Here is a 21006-nt window from a genome sequence, read left to right on the forward strand (position 1 = left end):
TGTTGTTGTTGGAGTGAACATTCCTACACTTTAGCACTTGCACAAGATATTCTCTAGGCTGGAATTGTTGGTTCCCAGAGAATTGCCATCCTATATAATAAAAGGCTAATATGCAAATCAACCGAATGGTAGAACAACCGGTTGCTATGATGCACACTGACCACCAGGGGGCAAACGCTCAACACAGGAGCTGCCCTCTGGTGGTGAGTGCACTCCCACAGGGGGAGCGTCACTCAGCCAGAAGCCGGGCTCATGGCTGGCAAGTGCAGCAGCGGTGTCGGGAGCCTCTCCCGCCTCCGTGGCAGCACTAAGGATGTCCGGCTGACGGGGGGAAGGGGTCTAAGCTGTAGTCAGACATCCTCCGAAGGCTCCCAGACTGTGAGAAGGCGCAGGCCGGGCTGCTGAGGGACCCCCTCCCCCACGCCAAGTGCATGACACCGGGCCTCTAGTTTTTAATAATATTAAATAGTGCCAAATTATTTTGAAAAAGTGTCATAAATTTCACAGATTATTATTCTCACAGATTAGATGATTCTACGTCCTTGATATCACTTAACATTAAAATTTTTGCAGATCTATGAGTAAAAATGCAATTAGGTCCTACTTTGAATTTGTATCCATGGTTATTAATGAAGTTAAGGATCTCTTCTTGTGCATTTTGGATGTTTGTTTCCTCGGAAATGCCTAATCATGCCATTTGGCCATTCCTCTACCAAAGTCTCTATTTTCTCATCTTCATTTTTAGTTTCTTCATATAGTTTGGAATCTAATTTTTGACAGATTTGTGCGTTATAAAAATCTCACACTTTGTGACTGATCTTCTCACTATTTTAGGGTGTCTCTGATTAATTTTCTTAGGGCCATTTAGTTGGTAAGTGGTAGAGACTAGATTTTAACTCAGGGGGGTGTATTCAAACTTTCCATGATGTCATGCTCTACTATTCTTTGACCACACTTCTTACCACTCTCTCACTCAGTGCCCTAGCTGGTCCTCAAACACACCAAGCAAGCATCTGCCTTAGAGTTTTACACTGCCTTTTGCCTCAGCCTATAACCTACTTCCTCATAATTCGGCAGAACTTGTTTGCTCACATTTTTTAACCTGTCTGCTCAAATCTTTCTCATCATTCTTTTTAAAAAATGGCACATCTGCCCTAGCTGGATGGTGCAGTCAGTTGAAGAATCATCCTGTACACCTAAAGGTTGTGGGTTCGATTCCCAGTCAAGGCACATATCTAGGTTGTGGGCTTGATCCCCATCTGAGCACATTGGAGGCAACAGATGGATGTTTCTCTCTCACATTGATATTTCTCTCTCACAAGGATATTTCTCTCCCCCCTCCTTCCTCTGTCTAAAAATCAATAAAAACATGTCTCAGGTGGAATAAAAAAAAAAATGGCGCTTCTCTACTGTCATTCTCTATATCCTGAACATGTTTTATTTTTATTCATAGCATTAATCACTAATTAATGCTCTGAAAACATTGTACAATTATCTGTCTTCTTATTTGTTCTCTTTCTCCTTCCATGAAAATATGGCTACATAAGAGCAAGGATTTTGTCTATTAGTTACTTCTGTAATCCTTGTGTCTAGAACTGTGCTTGGCACATAAAAGGTGAACAATAAACATAAGTAGATGAGTAATGCCTTTTGGCCATGTTTACCATGATAATTCTCACTTCTGTTGTGTATTTTTATGGGCAATATGTCTGATAATTCATTTTAAAAGTATCAGAGCAGGAAAAATTGTTACAATTGCAATAATAATTGTTCCCATTTATTTCATAATAGATCCCATAACTTTTTCCAAAAACACTCCATTCTGTGGGGGAAAAAAAGCATTCTAACAAAGAATATTGTGGGGGCCTTGTCCTGAGTATGCTAGATGTTCAAGGCCGAGATGCCAAGGCCAAGTTGCCACATGCAGGTGCAAAAGCAAGGGCACAGCGACTGTACTGTATGCACCGCACAGGTGTACCTTTCTATAACCCAAATACTGACGTCATTATTTGGCAAGAAGCCTCTTTTGTCTCAGTTGGTGTAGAAGAGGTTTACCTAGTGGGCCCTGTGAGGCTGCGTGGCGAGGCTGCCTTTATGCGGCCTGGGCTGCTCTATGTGATGGCTTTGCGCTGCTGCTGCGCTTGCCATGGCTTCTGTGTTTGCTACTGTGTTAGCAAGGGCTGCCTTGTGTGGCTACTTTGTGAGGCTACTTTGAAGAACTGTTTTGTCCGATAGCTCTTTCTTAGCAATGGCTACTTGGCCTACGATAAAGCCGCTCCTCTATGCCTATGACTTCTCATGTCTTCTTCATCCACTACCTGGTGTCCATGGAGGTTCGGTTCCTGGCAGAGAAGGACCCCACCGTTGGCATAGTCGAGCAGGATTCAGGAGTAAGTACTCCAACAAATATATTTATTAAACTTTGAATAAACAGTTTTCATCTGACTAATAGTATTTGTTTATCTAAATAAAATTATGTTCTAGCCACAATAATCTATATATACAAAAGCCTAAGCAACTGTTACCACCAGTCAACCAAATGACGGGTTGCTATGATGCACACGAACACCAGGGGGCAGATGCTCAATGCAGGAGCTGACCCTTGGTGGTCAGTGTGCTCCCACAGCCAACTTCCCATGGCTGGCAAACCTCCCACGTCCTTCCCCCTGGCCAACCTCCAACAGTCGCTCCCCCAGGTGGCCAGCCCCAATCAGTACTGGAGGAGATGGCCTTGATTGGCCCATATCACTGGCCAGGCTGCAGGACCCTACCCATGCATGAATTTGTGCACCGGGCCTCTAGTCATTACATAACCAATTACCAACCATTCACTTACTAACAAAGTTACATAATTATTTTCTTTTATCTATCTGTCTCTGAAGAGGGAATAGAAAGAAATAATTTTTTAATTATTTTATAAAGATATTTTAACTGTTACTGGCCTGAGATTTATCCTGCTTGTAAGCTAACAAGTTTGACTGCCAGTTTCATAAATACTGACACGACAAAAGACTTCTAATCAGAGACAAAGAACTTCATTACAGAAATGGCAATAGTGAGAGTAACAGCATTTGAGCTAGTTCTCTGAGCTAGGATTCCCAAAAGAATATTCGAAGATGGCCACATGCTGCCTACCCATCTAGTGGAATGCAGTAAACAGAAGCGAAACCCTGACTTTTGTCCAGAATGAGACATTATTATAATGAACACTAAACATCACTGTCCTTTTCTCCAGATGAAGCCACTATCTCCATCTTGCAAAGCGGTTCACTATAAATACATCTTTGAAAAGAGAGTCTGGAAAAAATAGCAGTCAATGGTCTGCTCACAAGATGTACAGAGAGAATTGTGAGGGACCCATCATGACTTATCTCTCCATGGGCACAATTCCAAATTAGGTGAAAATAAAATGTTTAATGCACCTTGAGAGCTCTTTGCTGAAGTCCTTTCCTTTGCCAAAACTCTTCCAATACCATTTGCCTTCTCTTAATTAGAAATCAGATTATAAATTGTCACCTCTAGGAAACCTCCCATGATCCATTGAGGTTGAAATTGGTACCCCTGGGTTCCACAGAATTCTGAACATCCCATAACTACCATATCATACATAAGTCTGTATGTTAATGGCCCAATGAATTGTCAAATTCCCCTTTAACTCATAAGCATATTGAGATCAGGCCCTGTGATTAATTAATCAATGGTATTCCGAAAATATAAAACAGGAGTTGACTCATTGTTAATTCTTAGTAAATATTGGATCTTGAGAGTTTGGTATACATATTGAAAGATTTTTATAAGTTATAAAATTTTTGGATTCTTCACTGATATTACATATTATTCTGAATATTTTCCGAGACACATCTTTATGCATAGACATTTTAGGTAATTCAAGAAGAAAATGTAAAATTTCTAGCTGAAAAGATAAAAACTTGATGACACTAAAATTAATTCTTCAGGTTAGTTTAAGAAAATAATTTTTAATAGTCTGTCACATGTTCCATTTGTTATCCAGAAATCATAGACAAATAGATGCAGGTATTGAGAAAACCCTACTTTCAACATTGAAAAAATTTGGTGACTATTATTGAATTAAAGAATGACCTGTTCTGGAATCAATAGTTGAGGACAGTCTTGCATTTTCTGAGAAATATGAGAGAAAAATTGTCTCATATGCTCTGCTATTTTTAGTTAAATCTAGACAATTTTTTTTTCTGGTTTCTTGTCTACAAATAGTAATCTCATGGGATTGTTCTTTAGAAATATGCAATTAATTCCATTTTATTAAAGGCAGGTACATTGCATCCTAAGCATGGTGGGAATTAAAATTTTCATAATGAAAGTAAACTTAAAACTTACAACACATTCTATTGTCTCTATTTTTAAAACCTAAGTTACCACGACAACAAATCCAATAGTTTATTCAATTAGTTTTATTTTTTTCCAAGAAAGCAAAAAATTGTCCTTCATCAAGAATTTATAATGTACTGGTCAAAATCTGTCATAAAATAATTAAAATGAATATCTTTAAGTAAAACATGCATCTTTAAGAATAACATTTGTCAGAAACTTTAGAATCCTACTGAGTCTTGAAATTATTCATCCCTCTATTTAATCCCCATGCAACTTGAATTTCAATACTTTTAAATAATTTCTCTGACAATGCCAAATAGAACTAAGGGAGAAATGGCAACAATTAGCTATGAATTGGCATTTTGTATGACAATGCAAAAGCTCAACATTAGATGGGATTCAGCCAAAAGATCATAGGATAGAGACGTGACTTTTTTCTTATTAATTGGGCAGTTCTAATAACACACTATTTTAAGGACTGAAATAATTATTTTTATTACAAATGTTGCAGATACTGGTTTCCAAAGAGTTTTCCCAACAATATTGTTTTAATGCCGAGTTCATTCTAAAATACCACAGTCCTAAATATTATATAAAATTAGTTTAAAATATAATGTATTTTAGTCCACTCATTTGTATTCTCACCACCAAAAAGTATGTGAAGGTCATTCAATCATGACAACTAAGAGAATTTTAAGGAAAACAATATTTTAGACATTTATATAACTTTCATTTATCTGGTTAAATATACTACATAATTTTAGCTGAATAAACTTGGTCTATGCCCAGGGATTTTCTAATTGGCTCCTTTCATAATCTATATTGAAATTATATATATATATATATATATATATATATATATATATATATATATATATATATACACACACACACACTAGTGTCCTGGTGCATGAAATTCATGCAATGGGGTGGGGGGGTCCCTCAGCCCAGCCTGTCCCCATTCAATTGGGGACCCCTTGAGGGATGTCCCACTGCCAGTTTAGGCAGTCCCTTGTAGGTAACTAACTTTTTCTCTTCCTGCTTTAAGTTGCTCTTTTTGTCTTTTGCCCTTTGCATTTTAATTATGATGTGTCTTGGTGTGGTCCTGTTTGGATTCCTCTTGTGTGGGGGTTCTCTGCGCTTCCTGAACTTGTAAGTCTATTTCTTTCACCATGTAGGGGAAGTTTTCTGTCATTATTTCTTCTAATAGGTTCTCAATATCTTGCTCTCTCTCTTCTTCTGGCACCTCCATAATTTGTATATTGGTATGCTTGAAGTTGTCCCAGAGGCTCCTTACACTATCTTCATATTTTGGTGGGTTTTTTTTTTTGCTTTTTGCTTTTTGCTTTTCCAGTTGGGTGTTTTTTTTTCCTTCCTCATATTTCAAATCATTGATTTGATTCTCGGGATCCTCTAATCTACTGTTGAATCCCTGTATATTAGTCTTTATTTCAGTCAGTGTATGCCTAATTTCTGACTGGTCCTTTTTCATTTTTTTGGCATTCTCACAAAGATACTTGAAAGTCTCACTAAGTTCCTCGGAGGTTTCTAGAAGAGTCTTCAGTAACCTTATAACTATGGTTTTGAACTCTGTATCTAGTAGTTTGCTTTCTTCTATTTCTTTCATTTGTGACATGTTTCTTTGTCTCTGAATTTTGGCTGCTTCCCTGTGTTTGTTTCTATGTACTGGGTAGCTGCTAAGTCTCCCTGAGTTGATAGAGTGGCTTTGTGTGCTAGGTGTCCTATATGGCCCAGTAGCTCAGCCTCCTCAATCACTTGAGGTGGACACTCTAGGTGCACCCCTCTGTGGGCTGTGTGCACAGTTTTGTTGTAGTTGAGCCTTGATTGCTGTTGATGTCACTGGGAGCAATTGACCTCCAGGACAATTGGCTGTGGGAACCACCTGTGACTACAGTGGGAGAGCTGCTGTGCAGGAGACACCCTTATGGAGCAGGACTTGCTTCAGTGAGGCTTCGGTGCTCACTGAGTCTGCCCCTTGAGTGTGTCGCTTATGGATGTGAAGAGTTGTAATCTGGTATGGTCTCACACTGACCACTGGGTACACTGGTTCTTGGGTTTCCAGAGAGGTGTAAAATCAGCCACTGGCTGGAACCATCAAGCAGAAGCTACAGAGATATCTGCAGATTCCTCCTCTTTGTATGAGGTTTGGAAGTACCCAGATAAGGCCCAGCTGTGAAGCAAGGCAGGCTGGTGCTGGTGCTGGGTCTTGGGACTTTTATTGATAGGTTTGGGGCTCCATGACCCAGCTGCAGCTTATTTGACAAATTTTAGCCTGAGAAAGGACAGGCCATTCATATGCAAAAGCCACTGCACACAATTTGTGTGGGTTTGTAAATTGGGTGGAGTGGGAACTCAGGGAATCACCAGGGTAGAGCAAACAGAAATGCAGAAATGGCTGCTAATCAGCCCTGCACCAGGGAGGTCCCAGGATGGGAACAATGATCCCTGCAAGCACCTCCATCTGGAAAAAAGTCACCCTCGAGTTCCTACCCTGATTCCAGACAGTCCAGTTTCTCCCCGTATGTGTCTGGGTCCCCCAGAGCCTCGCCAGGCACTGGAGCTCGGAGGAAGTGTGCACTTATAAATTCAGTTAGTGGTGCCGACCTTTAAAGAGGAGCAGCTGCATCTCCAGCAGCCTGTGTGTCACTCAGCCCCAATCCACACTGTTTTTTACATTCCGTAGTTCTTACTGCCCATAGGGACTTCTTTCCCCAGCCTGGAACCCTAGGGTTCCAGCTGTGGGTCTGGGACCCCTCGCTCCTCCAGGTGGCCTCTGCAGAGGTGACCTCCCTCCTGATTAAAAAAGCAGCACATCCGGGTGCAGACCAGCCTGTTCTGTGCCTCCGCACCTCCTACCAATCTCAGCGTGCTTTCTTCTTTACTTCCCTAGTTGTAGTCCTTCTGTTCAGCCAGCTTTCCAGTGGTTCTGGATGATAGTTGTTCTGTATTTTTGTTTTAATTTTGATGTGGTTTTGGGAGGCAGCAAGTACAGGCATTTACCTACACCACCATCTTGGTTCTCCTAACTATTGAATTTTTTAAGTTAATATACAATGGTCCAAGTTATTCAGAAAACATATTCTGACATTACACTCTTTCATCCATATTGCTTTATTTTTGAGAAAACAGGAAATCTGAGGGAAGCATCTTTTCTGAAATTCTCTTTATCTTCTTTACAAAGTTATAGCAAGTCTGACCCGTGTAGCTCAGTAGTTGAACATTGCCCCGTGCACTAGGAGATCGCTGGTTTGATTCCTGGTCAGGGCACATGCCTAGGTTGCAGGCTCAATACCCAGTGGGGGACATACAGGAGGCACCCAATTGATATTTCTCTCTCATCAATGTTTCTATCTCTCTCTCCTTCTCCCTTCCTCTCTCTCTAAAATCCATAAAAATATTTTTTAAAAACTTAAAAATAGTTAGAGCAAGAAGGTCAAGTCACGTCTGTGCGTTTGCCCTTGAAATGTGATTACACACATGCTCAGGATACAAACTTTTTGTACTAAATATTTTTTATTGATTTCAAATAAATGCCTTGTTTTCCCTCATTAAATCCTCAGGACTTTATATGGCTTCTCTTGTAAAGCTGCAGCCCACCGATTCTTTCACCTGAGGTACTCCGTGTCTGTATTTTTTGGAGGTAAGTGAATTTTCCCTGCCATTACCATCATTGTACATATTTAAGAAATGGAAGGGAGATTTTTTAAAAATGTTTTACCACATTGAGTCACATCCTATACTTGGTGTCCAAGAAAACATTATCCAAACCTGTGATACTTCCTTTCTAGCACCATTAACCTCCAGCAGTAACAGTTCATTTTTATTCTAATTCTTCACTTAATGTCCAACAGCACATGCACTATATACGCACTGATTATTCATCAAGACCTTTAATCCTCTCATTCCTCTTCAATTCCATTATCTATGACCTCATTCTCTTTCTTTTATTCCTTACTAAGCTTATATTCCATGGCCTGTGCTCATAACCTCTTCTTGAAAGATTCCTCATCTTTCCTTCCCACTGACACACACATCTAACAAAACTCCAAGTTTGACTGAGCCCAGGTATCTGCCTTCCCCAAACCCACAGTCCAGAAGCTGAATGTTGCTTGAGAATGGCAAATACCTGAGTGGACTAGTTTCACTTTAAATTCAGGATCCTAACCTCAAGTAAACATTGAACTTTGTCCACTTACCCTATTGTTTTTCCTAGTAAGTTTGCTTCCTCACTCCAGAAACTGCAATTGTGTACTTAACCTTCTTCTCAGATATCCTACATTCTTTTATTATTACCCCACTTTCAGGGTGCAAACACACTCCATGCTTATTTCAGAAAATAGCCTTCAGACAAGAACTACGCCTTCCCACTATGCAATCTATAAAAGTCTCCTTTTCTCTTCAGCCTAGGCTTTTATATAACCTTTCATTTTGTCAAGATTTTGCTCCTTCTATTATCTTTTCTTTCTCTCCCGTATTGTCAATTTCTCTTGACTCTAATCATTGCCTTCACCATAATGCTGTACTATCTCCTATCTTCAAACAAACATTCCTTGGCATATATCCACCTCCAGCTATCACCATTCTTTTTAGAACCACTGTCACAAGAAATGTCTGAAAATATATTTGCATTCGCTGTTTTCACTTCTTCACCTTCTGTTCACTCTGAAACATCTTCCAGTCAAGCTTAAATTGCAAGCTCACAACAAACCTCCATGTTGTAAATATAATGGACACTATCAATATATACCTATCTTACTTAATTTCATAATCAATTTAATGAACCATTTCTCCGTCTTGAAATTGTCTTTGTTCCTATATTAGTCTTCTTTGGCTAAGCTATACTATATAAAAATTGCTAAATCATATTGACTTAAGAAAACTAATAACTATTTCTGATTCTACTTATATATCAGATTCTGTACTTTGCCTGCCTTAGCTCTGTATACTTGAAGTATACCTACTGTTCATACCTACTACATGTGTCTTCTCATTCTGAGACCCAGGTCAAGGGTGCAGGTTCTCTCTGGGACGTACCCTTCTCTTGGAAGAGGGCTCAAGAACATGAGGCCTGGTAGAAAGTTGCAATGCTTTTAAATATTCTGCTTGAACATCAGGTCTGCTCATATTCCATTTGCCAATGCAAGCCACATAACTGAGCCTAATGCCACTATTGTGTAAAGGTATCCCTCTCTAAGACTTATATGGCAACAGGCAGAGATGAATAATCCTTTTACAAGACAGGGAATGGATACCAAGGCACAATGATACAATCTACCACAGTCTCTCACTTACCATACTCTTTTGATCTTGCTCCCATTTCATTAACTCCTCCTTTTTGGTCATTTTTTTTTTTTTTTGGTTCCTCATACTCTTCCTTTTTAATGTTATGGAATTCCTAAGATTATTTCTGGGAAAACTTTTCTTCTATATATATACAGTAAAGCCTTGCTATAACAGACTAATTTGGGAAAGGGGGTGTCCATTAAAGCTGAAAGTCCGTTATATATAACAAGGTAAGTTTTCCAAATGTGTATGGTAAAAAATTAGCAAATTAGTTTACCTGCTTTTACTTATGTAGATACATTTGTGTAATTAAAATTAAATATGTATGACAAGTTTAATTTCACAGAAAAGTTTTCTATATGTATTACTGTAATTTTAAATTTATACTAAGTAGGTCTAGTAAATGTGTGCATTCTCCAGTCACCGAGAGTAAAGAAATGGACACGGCTGAGGTGTGGCTTAGCACACGTGGGAACAGCAGTCGACAGCTTTAATATAATACTGCTGCAGAAAGTAAAGCCATGCGACAACAGAACCAATTACCACTCAATGTAGTGTTACCACATGCTGATCATTCCCTGATTCCCTAAACATTGTTTATGAGCGAACATCGTTTATGATGGTGACTCTTGGATTTAAATGTGTAGACTAGAGTTGTAGCTATGTCATATTTATTTATGTCAGCAAAATTACTACTGTTTTTCACAACATATGGTCCATTTGCTTAAATTTATTAAAAATAAGTTAATTAATAACACAAAAATAACCTATTAATTTTATTATAAGCAAATATTTGTTAAAACATTTAAAAATTAACACAGTGTTAATTTTTATATGTGACATATGGAGTGGAAATTTAATCCATTAAATCTGAAGTTAGTTAAATCGAGGTCTGCAAAATCGAGGGTTTACTGTATTCTCTTCCTACTTTATTTCTAACATTCCAAAGGCATTTAAATATTAACCACAACTTAATGACTTTCAAATGTACATTTCATCCATGATTAACTGCTCCTTAATATCTACAAAACAGAGCTCTTGGTTCACACACACAAACACAGTATCCTTTACGCTTACGAGGGATATATCCATATGCAGCATCCCAGATCTCACTAAGTAGTTCTAGTTGTCCAAGACAAAAGCATAGGATTTATCTTGATGATCCACTTCTCTCATCTGTTACATCTAGCCCATGGCATTTTCCAACAGTTTGCCTTTAATACATATTTGAAATTGTTTACTTATCTTCATTTTCTGTTACCTCTACCCCATTTTATCTCCAAGGACAAGAATCATGGTGGACTTGGGGTTATATTTTTATAAAACAGACATAATTTCATTTCTCAAAGAGCTCTCATTTTAACAACATGGACCAACATATACATTTTTAAAACTATAAGATCACATGTACATGCTATAATTTAAGGAACGCATTTTCATGCTAAGAAACACATGTAAGAAATAAATTATTCTGTTTTGGGTAGTAAGAAAAATTAACCATTAGTCTTTTCTTTCAGGATTAGTAGAATTTTATAAGGCACACTCTAATAATGGATATATAGGTGTTAGTGGAGAAGATTTAGGAAAAAGTTTTTCCAGAAATAATCTTAGGAATTCTTCAACACTAAAAAGGAAGAGGATAAAGAACAACAGCAACAATAACAAAACAGACTAAGAATTAGGAGTTAATGAAATGAGAGAAAGGAAAAAACAAGAAACTGCATAAGCAGTTAGGAAGCAAGTAAGCAATTTTAGAACCAGAACTTGGGTATTGAATGAGATTGATATGAAGACAGAAATTCCACAGATAGGAATTTAATTCTTTCACAAAACTCAGTTTTAATAGTGGAAGGAGCTTGATGCCTTTACACTAAGATAAAACAGAAAAAGATCCCTCAAGATATTTATAAATCTTGGTGGCTCCCTCTACACAGCGTATTTCAAAGTCTATTAGTTAAGTCTATAACATCAAAAAAGAGGTTGGAAAATGAAAGTCAGAATTTTAAAATTAGGAATAATTAAACCTATCACTGTTCTAGAATTATTTGTTCCCTGTGTACATTTTTAGAATGTATCAAAAATTTCAGCAAATAGAAAAATATCACTAGATATCACAACTATTGACTGACATAAATGTTACCTTGGTCTCAAACTCGAGTTTATTTTGAGTTGAAGGCCACTGAAAACATTATTGATTTAGCATCTGAATGTGAAATGTTTTACCTTTAGCCAAGGTATAAATTAGAACTCAAATGATGACTACCCTATCAGCCCAATGCAGGCGGTTGGAGGAATTTGAAAATAAAATCTAAGGAAGATCAGCATCCAGGATTTGACTTATTAATGCTTTTATATTTTAGTGTCAGCACTGAAGCTGAAATATTTACTATTTTATGTTGGATTTATCTTGAATGTATTTTAAGCATCAAGAATGAAGTGACAGGTCCCATCAGTTATTTCAAGACTTTATAACATTCCCTGTGAGGTTCCACATATGTTCATGAAAAGACAGTAATATGTTCTCATAAATATATATATAACAGATAATTCTCTACTGTCTTCTGCCAGTCCACTAAACATATGCATTCTTGGCCTCAAGGAGCATCTGTGAGGTGGCATGTTTATGTATGTCTAGAAATCCTTGTTTGCCAATCCATTGTCTATACCTCCTAGCCCTAGGACAAGTCAGGCAACTGGGGTGAGGAAAACTGTGCTAAGATAAAAGTTAATATAAATAAATCCCATTAAAATTCTGATTAGTTACAATTTTCTTTACTAAATCTCCATTGCAGTCCTGAAACTTTGATCAAATGCTACCCATTCTAAGACCAGAGGCTAAGTGGTTTTCTCCAATCTTTATAATAAATAATTATAGAACACTTACCATATATTATGCACTGTGCTAAGTGGTTTACATGCATTATTTTTTAAATTAAAAACTTCCAAACACCAATGAATTTAACACTATTATTATCCTGATTTGCTGATAAAAACAAAACAAAAACAAAAAAACTGAGATTTTAAAGCTGAGACTTGAGAGAGAACCACAATGACAGCATAGGTAAATGCCCGTACTCGCCACCTCCCACAACCACATCAAAATTACAACTAAAATACAAAACAACCATCATTCAGAACTGCCTGAAATCCAGCTGAGTTGAAGTCCTACAACTAGAGAAATAAATAAGAGAAAGCACATTGAGATTAGTAGGAAGGGCAAAGGTGTGGAATGGACTGGTCCGACACCCATGTGTACCATTTTTTTTTTAATCAGAAGGGATAGCTTGGCTGCAGAGGCCTTCTGTGAGTAGCAAGGGGTCCCAGCCCCACACCAGACCCCATCCCAAGGATCCAGTTCTGGGAAGAGAAGCCCCCATAACTTCAGGCTATAGAAAATTGCAGGGATTGTGGCTGAGTTCCATGGAGGCATCTGGAGACCCAGGCAGTTCCTCTTAAAGGGCTGGCACACTAACTTACATGGACTCACTCCCTCTGAGCTCCAGCACAGGGGCAATGGCGGGGAGCAGGGGGAATCCAGGGACCTACGGGAAGGAACTGCATTGTCTGGCAACAGAGCAAGAAGTCAGGGGTGGCTTTCTCCCAGACAGGGGTGCTTGTAGGGGTCATTGTTCCTATTCTGAGACCTCCCCTGTTGCAGAGCTGTCTGGAAACCATATTTGAGTTAGCATCAGGCTGGCTCACACTGTTCGCTCCACCTTAGGGATTCCTTGAGACCCTGCCCAATCCAATTTGCAGCCCTACCCAAGCTATTTGCAGCAGTTTTTCCATATGAATGGCCTGCCTGGGCTCAGGATTCAGACTTTCCTAAAATCTCTTAAACAAGCCAGAGCTGGCATCAGTGTGCCCCATACCTATCAATAACAGGTCAAGAGAACTTGGCCTCACCTGGGCACTTCCAAGCCCAACACAAGTAGAAGCCATCTGCAGACTGCTCTGTAGCTCCTGCTGGGTGGCACCAGGCAATGGCTGACTTTGAACTTCCCAGGAGACCACAGAGCCAGTGCACCCAGTGGACTGCTTCAGTCCATACCAGATTACAACTTTACACATTCATGAGTGACACATTCAAGGGGCAGACTCAGTAAGCACCAAAGCGCCACTGAAACAAGTCCCACTCCATAGGGATGTTTCCTGCAAAGCATGCTTCCACTGTAGTTGCAGCTGGTACTCACAGCCAATTTTGGCTGGAGGTCAATTCCTCACAGTGACGCCAATAGCAATCAAGGCTACACTAAAACAAGACTGTGCACACAGCCTACACAGGAGCCCACTTAGAGTGCCCAGCTCAAGTGACTGGGGAGGCTAAACCACTGGGCTCTACAGGACACCTACTACACAAGGCCACTCTACCAATTCCAGTAGCTCTACCTAATACATAGAAAAAAACCACAGAAAAGCAGCCAAAATGTGGAGACAAAGAAACATGTCACAAATGAAAGAACAGAAGAACTCTCCAGAAAAAGAACTAAATGAACTGGAAGCATGCAAACTACTAGATACAGAGTTCAAAACAATGGTTATAAGTTTGCCCAAGGATCTTAATGAGAGCTTCAAGAAACTTAGTGAAATTTTCAAGAATACTAGTGAGAATTTCAAAGACATGAAAAAGTACTAGTTAGAAATTAAGCATACACTAACTGAAATAAAGAATTATTTACAGACCAGCTGGTGTTGCTCAGTGGTTGAGCATCGACCTATGAAGCAGGAGGTCAGAGTTCAATTCCCAGTCAGGGCACATGCCCGGGTTGCAGGATCAATCCTCAGTAGGGGGTGTGCAGGAGGCAGCCAATCGATGATTCTCTTCCATTATTGATGTTTCTATCTCTCTTTCCCTCTCCCTTCCTCTCTGAAATCTTTTTTTTTTAAAAGAATATTTTAGAGGGACTCAACAGTAGAGTAGAGGATTCCGAGAAGCAAATCAAGGATTTGGAATATGGGGAAGCAGAAAACACCCAAACAGAAGAGCAAAAAGGAAAAAGAATCCAAGCATATGAAAATAGTCTAAGGAGCCACTGGGACAACTTCAAGTGGACTAACATTTGCATTATGGGGGTGCCAGAAGGAAAATAGAGGGAAAGCAAGATTTTGAAAATGTATTTGAAGAAATACTGACAGAAAATTTCCCCTACCAGGTGAAAGAAATAGACTTATAAGTCCAGGAAGCACAGAGAGTCCCAAACAAGAGGAACTCAAAGAGGCCCACACCAAGACACATGATCAGTAAAATGCCAAAGATTATAGACAAAGAGAGAATCTTAAAAGCAGCAAGAGAAAAGCAGTTAGTAAGAAGAAGAGGAAAAAAAGATAAAAACATGAACAATAAAATGACAATAACTACATATCTATCAATAATTGAATCTAAAAATCAAAATAAATAAATAAGGAATCTAATGAAAAAAATAAACTAATGAATAAAATAGAACCAGAGGCATGGAAATATGGAACAGACTTATGAATTTCAGAGGAAGGGGGGAGTTGGGGTGGGAAGAGATTTACCAAAGAACTTATATGCATACTAGAGGCCTGGTACACGAAAATTCATGCAGGAAGCGGGCCTAAGCCATTAATCAGACATCCTTAGCACTGCTGCAGAGGTGGGAGAGGCTCCCACCGCTGCCACTGCACTGGCCGGCCACAAGCCGCCTTCTATTTGAGCAGCGCTCCCCCTGTGGAAGAGCACTGACCAACAGGGGGAAGCTCCAGAGTTGAGTGTTGCCCCCTGGTGGTCAGTGCATGTCATAGTGACTGGTCATTCCCAGTCATTCCACTAATAGAGTCAATTTGCGTATTGCCCGTTTATTATATAGGATATGCATTACCTAATGGACACAGACAATAAAGTGGTGAAGGTTAGGGGTAGGGCTGGAACTGAGTAGATGGGAGCAATTGGGGGAGAACAGGGGGACGTCTTTAATACTTTCAACAATAATGATTTAAAAATAAATAAATAAATAAAAAATAAATGCCTGAAACCCCTCAAAATTAATTAATTAATTAATTAATTAATTTTAAAAAATAAAAAGCTGTGGTTTGCCCAGCTGGCATGGCTTCGTTGTTGAGTATCAACCCATGAACCAGGAGGTCATGGTTTGATTCCTGTTGGGGCACATGACTAGGTTGCAGGCTGCAATACCGATCAGGGAGCATGCAGGAGGCAGCCAATCCATGATTCTCTCTCTTCATTGCTGCTTTTATCTCTCTGCCTCTCATTTTCTCTCTCTGAAATCAATTTAAAAAACAAGTAAAGAACTAAGTGACTTTAAGTGACTTCCAGAGGATTATAAAGCTAGAATACAGTTTGTTTGGTCAAGACTGCTTTTTCCAGAATAATTTGTAAATCAGAGGGGTCATTAAAGCATATATTGAGGCAATCCTTTTCTTCCAAAGCTAAACATTTTCTCCATTAAAATTTGAGATTTATTTCTTTTCCAAGAAAATAGAGATGAGTGAAAAGAGTGTGTGGGAATTTTATTTCCTTAATTTGAGCATAAGGCAGTTGCTGTGTTTTCTCTTTATAGAAATGAGATACAATCCTCTGAAATTGATGAGTTGCCTTCATATTTCGGAAAGACAATTGACAATGAAACAGAATACAGAACCCAGAAATAAACCATGAGTATATGGTCAATTAATTTACGACAAAAGAGCCAAGAATATACAGTGGGGAAAGGACAGGCTCTTCAATAAATGGTTTGGGGAAAACAAGACAGTCACGTGCAAACAAAAGAAACTAGCCTATTATTTTACAGCATACACAAAAATTAGCTCAAAAATGAATCAAAGATTTGCATGTAAGAACTAAAACCATAACATTCCAAAAATAAACATAGGTGATAAGCTCCTTGGCATCAGTCTCGGTGATGATTTTTTGGAGCTGACTCCAAAAGCAAAACAACAAAAGCAAAAATGAAGTGAGACTACATCAAACTAAAAAGCTTCTGCAGAGCAAAGGAAATAATCAACAAAATTAATAGGAAACCTACCAAATGGGAGAAAATATTTACAAATCATATATCTGTGAAGGGTTAATATCCAAATATATACTAGTAAAGAACTCATACAATTCAGTAGCAAAAAAAAATAATTGATTTTAAAAATGGGCAAAGGATCTGAATAGACATTTCTTTTTCAACTAATACATAGATAAATACAGATGGCCAATAGAGAAAAATGATCAGTATGACTGATCTTTATAGAAAACCACAATCAGATATCATCTCACACTTGTTAGGATGGCTATTGCCAAAGACAAGAACTAACAAGTTCTGGTGAGAATGTGGAGAAAATGGAACCCTCATGCACTGTTCATGATAATGTCAATTTCTGCAGCCACTATAAAAAGAAGTACAGAGTTTCCTCAAAAAATTAAACTACCGTATGACCTAGCAATTTCACTTCAAGGTATTTATGTAAAGAACATGAAAACACTAATTCAAAAAGACATCTGTACCCCCATATTCACTGCAAAATTATTTACAATAGCCAAGATATTGAATCAATCCAAATGTCCATCAAAGTATGAATGGATAAAGAATATGTCATACACAGACACACACACACACACACACACACACACACACACACAATGGAATACTATTCAGCTGTAAATTAGTGGGGTCTTGCCATTAGCAACAACATGGTATCATCTTGAGGGTATTATGCTAAGTGAAATAAGTCAGACAGAGAAAAATAAATACCATATAACTGCACTTATCTGAATCTAAAAAACCAACCAACCAAATAAGCAAAACAAAACCAGCTAATAGATACAGAGATTGGTGGTTGCCAGAAAGGTAGGGTTGAGGGATGTGCAAAATGGGTGAAGGGGTACAAAATTCTAGTTATAAAATAAGTTATGGGAATGTAATGTAGAGCATGGAGACTATAGTTAATAACACTGTATTGCATATTTGAAAGTTGCTAAGAAAATCTTAAAAGTCCTCATCACAAGAAAAAAAGAGAAAGATTTTTGTAACTATGTATGGTCTTACTGTGGTGGTCATTTCATAATTTATACAAATATGAATCACGTTGTACCTTAATAAAATGTTACATATCAATTATACCTCAGTAAAAAAGGAAAATTGACTCACAACTTAATTATCAAATAATATATACTAATTCCATATTTTATTTACTATTTTATGTAAGACCTATTTCTTCCCACAAACAAATTGAGTTATTTATACAATATTAAGTACAAAATCAAACTAGGTCCCTCCTCATATAACCAAGGACTTTTAAGGTTGAAAGATACCTGGAAGACTATGTCAACTACACATAAATTATTTGATCCTCTACTATATCCTATCTAGGAGTGAGGAGAATCTCAGAATGTTCAAAGGTAGACACTTCCATCAGTTAGCAATCCACCCATATATTGAGTCAAAAATTTGTCTTCCTGTACCTTGTATTTGTTTATCCTAATTTTAGCTTTGGACTTTTGTTTGTTTTAACAACTATATTGATATTCATATAACATATGATTCACCCATGTAAAATGTACAATTTAATCCTTTTAAGTATATTCACAGAGTTGTGCAACCATGACCACAATCCATTTAAGAATAGATGAATCATATCTCTCTCTCAAACACACACACACACACACACACACACACACACACACACACACACACACCCTTTAGCAATCACTCCCCATCTCTCCAATTCCATCTCCTGAGCCCAGGCAAACAATAATCCACTTTCTCCTGTCTGGACATTTTATAAATATGTAATACAATCAGTGTGGGGTTTTTTGTTTGTTTATGTTTAATCCTCACCTGAAGATATTTTTCCATTTATTTTTAGGGAGCAGAAGAGAGAGGGAAAGACAGAGAGAAATGTCAATATGAGGGAAACACATCAATTGGTTGCCTCCTGCATGAGCCCCAACCAGGGCCTGGGCCTGGGAGAAGCTTACCACTGAGATACATGGCGTTGATAGGGATTGAACCCAGGACCCTTCAGTCCACAGGCTGATGCTCTATCCACTGAGCCAAACTAACTAGAGCATCAGTGTAGTTTTTTTGACTGGCTTCTTTTCCTTAGTATAGTACTTTCAAGATACATTCACTTATGGCAGTATTAGTACTTCATTCCTTTTTATTGTTAAACTAGAGGCCCGGTGCACAAAGTTCATGCACAGATAGGGTCCCTAGGCCTGACCAGTGATCAGGGCCAATCGGGGCCTTCCAGGTGCCGGCCAGGGCCTTCCTTTGTTTCGTGCTGCCCCCTGGTGGTCAGCTCACATCACAGCAAGCAATTGAACCTCTGTCTCCCAGTCAAACTTGCAAGGGAACATTTTGCATATTAGCTTTTTATATATATACACTAGAGGCCCGGTGCCCAAAATTTGTGCACTGGGGTTGGGAGGAGGTCCCTCAGCCCAGCCTGTGCCCTCTCGCAGTCTGGGACCCCTCGGGGGATGTCCACATGCTGGTGTAGGCCTGCTCCCCAGGGGATTGGGCCTAAGCTGGCAGTCAGACATCCCTCTGGCAGCCCAGGAGCCCTCGGGGGATGTCCCCTTGCCAACGGGGACCAGGCGTAAGCTGCAGTCAGACATCCTTAACGCCGCTGAGGAGGCAGGAGAGGCTCCCACCATCACTGCTGTGCTGGCAGCCATCAGCCTGGCTTCTGGCTGAGCAGAGCTCCCCCTGTGGGAGCACACTGACCACCAGGGGGCAGCTCCTGCATTGAGCATCTGCCCCCTGGTGGTCAGTGTGTGTCATAATGACCAGTCATTCCCAGTCGTTCTGTTGTTAGAGTCAATTTGCATATTAACCTTTTTTTTTTTTTTTTAAAGATACATAAACTTCTTTATTTGTAGCCTTATGTTATTTTTTCTATATAATACAAACAAAAGTAGGGATACTTGATGTTCACCTTAAAGGTTGATTAAAATTCAAATAAAGTTCAGGCCAAACTAGAGTTTTCTGCATTAGAAATCTCTTTTATCCTATCTTTTATTTCATCCTATCTTATTTTTTTTTTCATCAGATTATTTATTCACTTGATTCTTAGATTCACTTGTTGATAGATGCATATTTGTTGTTCATAATGTGTATCTTTACCCTTTTCTTCCTCTTCCTCTTCTCAAAGGACACCTTTCAGCATTTCATATAATCCTGGTTTGGTGGTGATGAACTCCTTTAGCTTTTCCTTATCTGTGAAGCTCTTTATCTGACCTTCAATTCTGAATGATAGCTTTGCTGGATAAAGTAATCTTGGTTGTAGGTTCTTGGTATTCATCACTTTGAATATTTCTTGCCACTCCCTTCTGGCCTGCAAAGTTTCTGTTGAGAAATCAGCTGACAGTCGTATGGGTATTCCCTTGTAGGTAACTGAGTTTCTTTCTCTTGCTGTTTTTAAGATTCTCTCTTTATCTTTTGCTCTTGGCATTTTAATTATGATGTGTCTTGGTGTGGTCCTCTTTGGATTCCTTTTGTTTGGGGTTCTCCGTGCTTCTTGGACCTGTAAGTCCATTTCTTTCACCAGGTGGGGGAAGTTTTCTGTCATTATTTCTTCAAATAGGTTTTCAATATCTTGCTCTCTCTCATCTTCTGGCACCCCTATAATTCTGATGTTGGTACGCTTGAAGCTGTCCCAGAGGCTCCTTACACTATCCTCGCATTTTTGGATTCTTTTTTCATTTTGCTTTTCCGGTTGGATGTTTTTTGCTTCCTCGCATTTCAAATCATTGACTTGATTCTTGCGCTCCTCTGGTCTGCTGTCGGGCGTCTGTATAATATTCGTTATTTCAGTCCGTGTATGCTTAATTTCTCGTTGGTTCCCCAATATAAGATCGAGGGTCTTATTAGTTTTCGTGTAGATCTCATTAAGTTTATCGACAGCTTCTAAACAGTTCTTGAGAGACCTTAAAAGTGTGGTTCTGAACTCTATTTCTTCCATTGACAATTTTGTCCTGTTTCTTTGTCTCCGCATTTTGTTATGCTTCCTTGGTGTACCCCCTAGTGGTTTTTGTTCGAAGTCTTATAGTTAAATCTTGATTGTTGTAGCTAATTCCAGGGAGGGTTTGACCTCCAGGCCAAGTGGCTATGAGAATCAGCTGTGTCAGCAGTGAGAGAACTTCTGTCCTCTAGGGAGGTGCTAATCTAGCCTTTGCCTGAGGCTATCCGGCAAATGCCTCTGTGCAGGGCTTGGGCGGGGCGGGTCGCACAGGATCAACAGGGTGGGCCGGAGAGAGCAGTTATGGCGGCTCTCAGTCCTGTCCCCAGGGGCTCTGCCTCTCTGAGTCCCAGCACCCGCTGCAAAGCTCGGAGAGAAAGCTGCACTCGCTCTGACCGAAGCCAGACAGTCCCGCTTCTCCCG

Source organism: Myotis daubentonii, chromosome 2 (assembly GCF_963259705.1).
Source record: "Myotis daubentonii chromosome 2, mMyoDau2.1, whole genome shotgun sequence".
Classification (NCBI taxonomy): Eukaryota; Metazoa; Chordata; class Mammalia; order Chiroptera; family Vespertilionidae; genus Myotis; species Myotis daubentonii.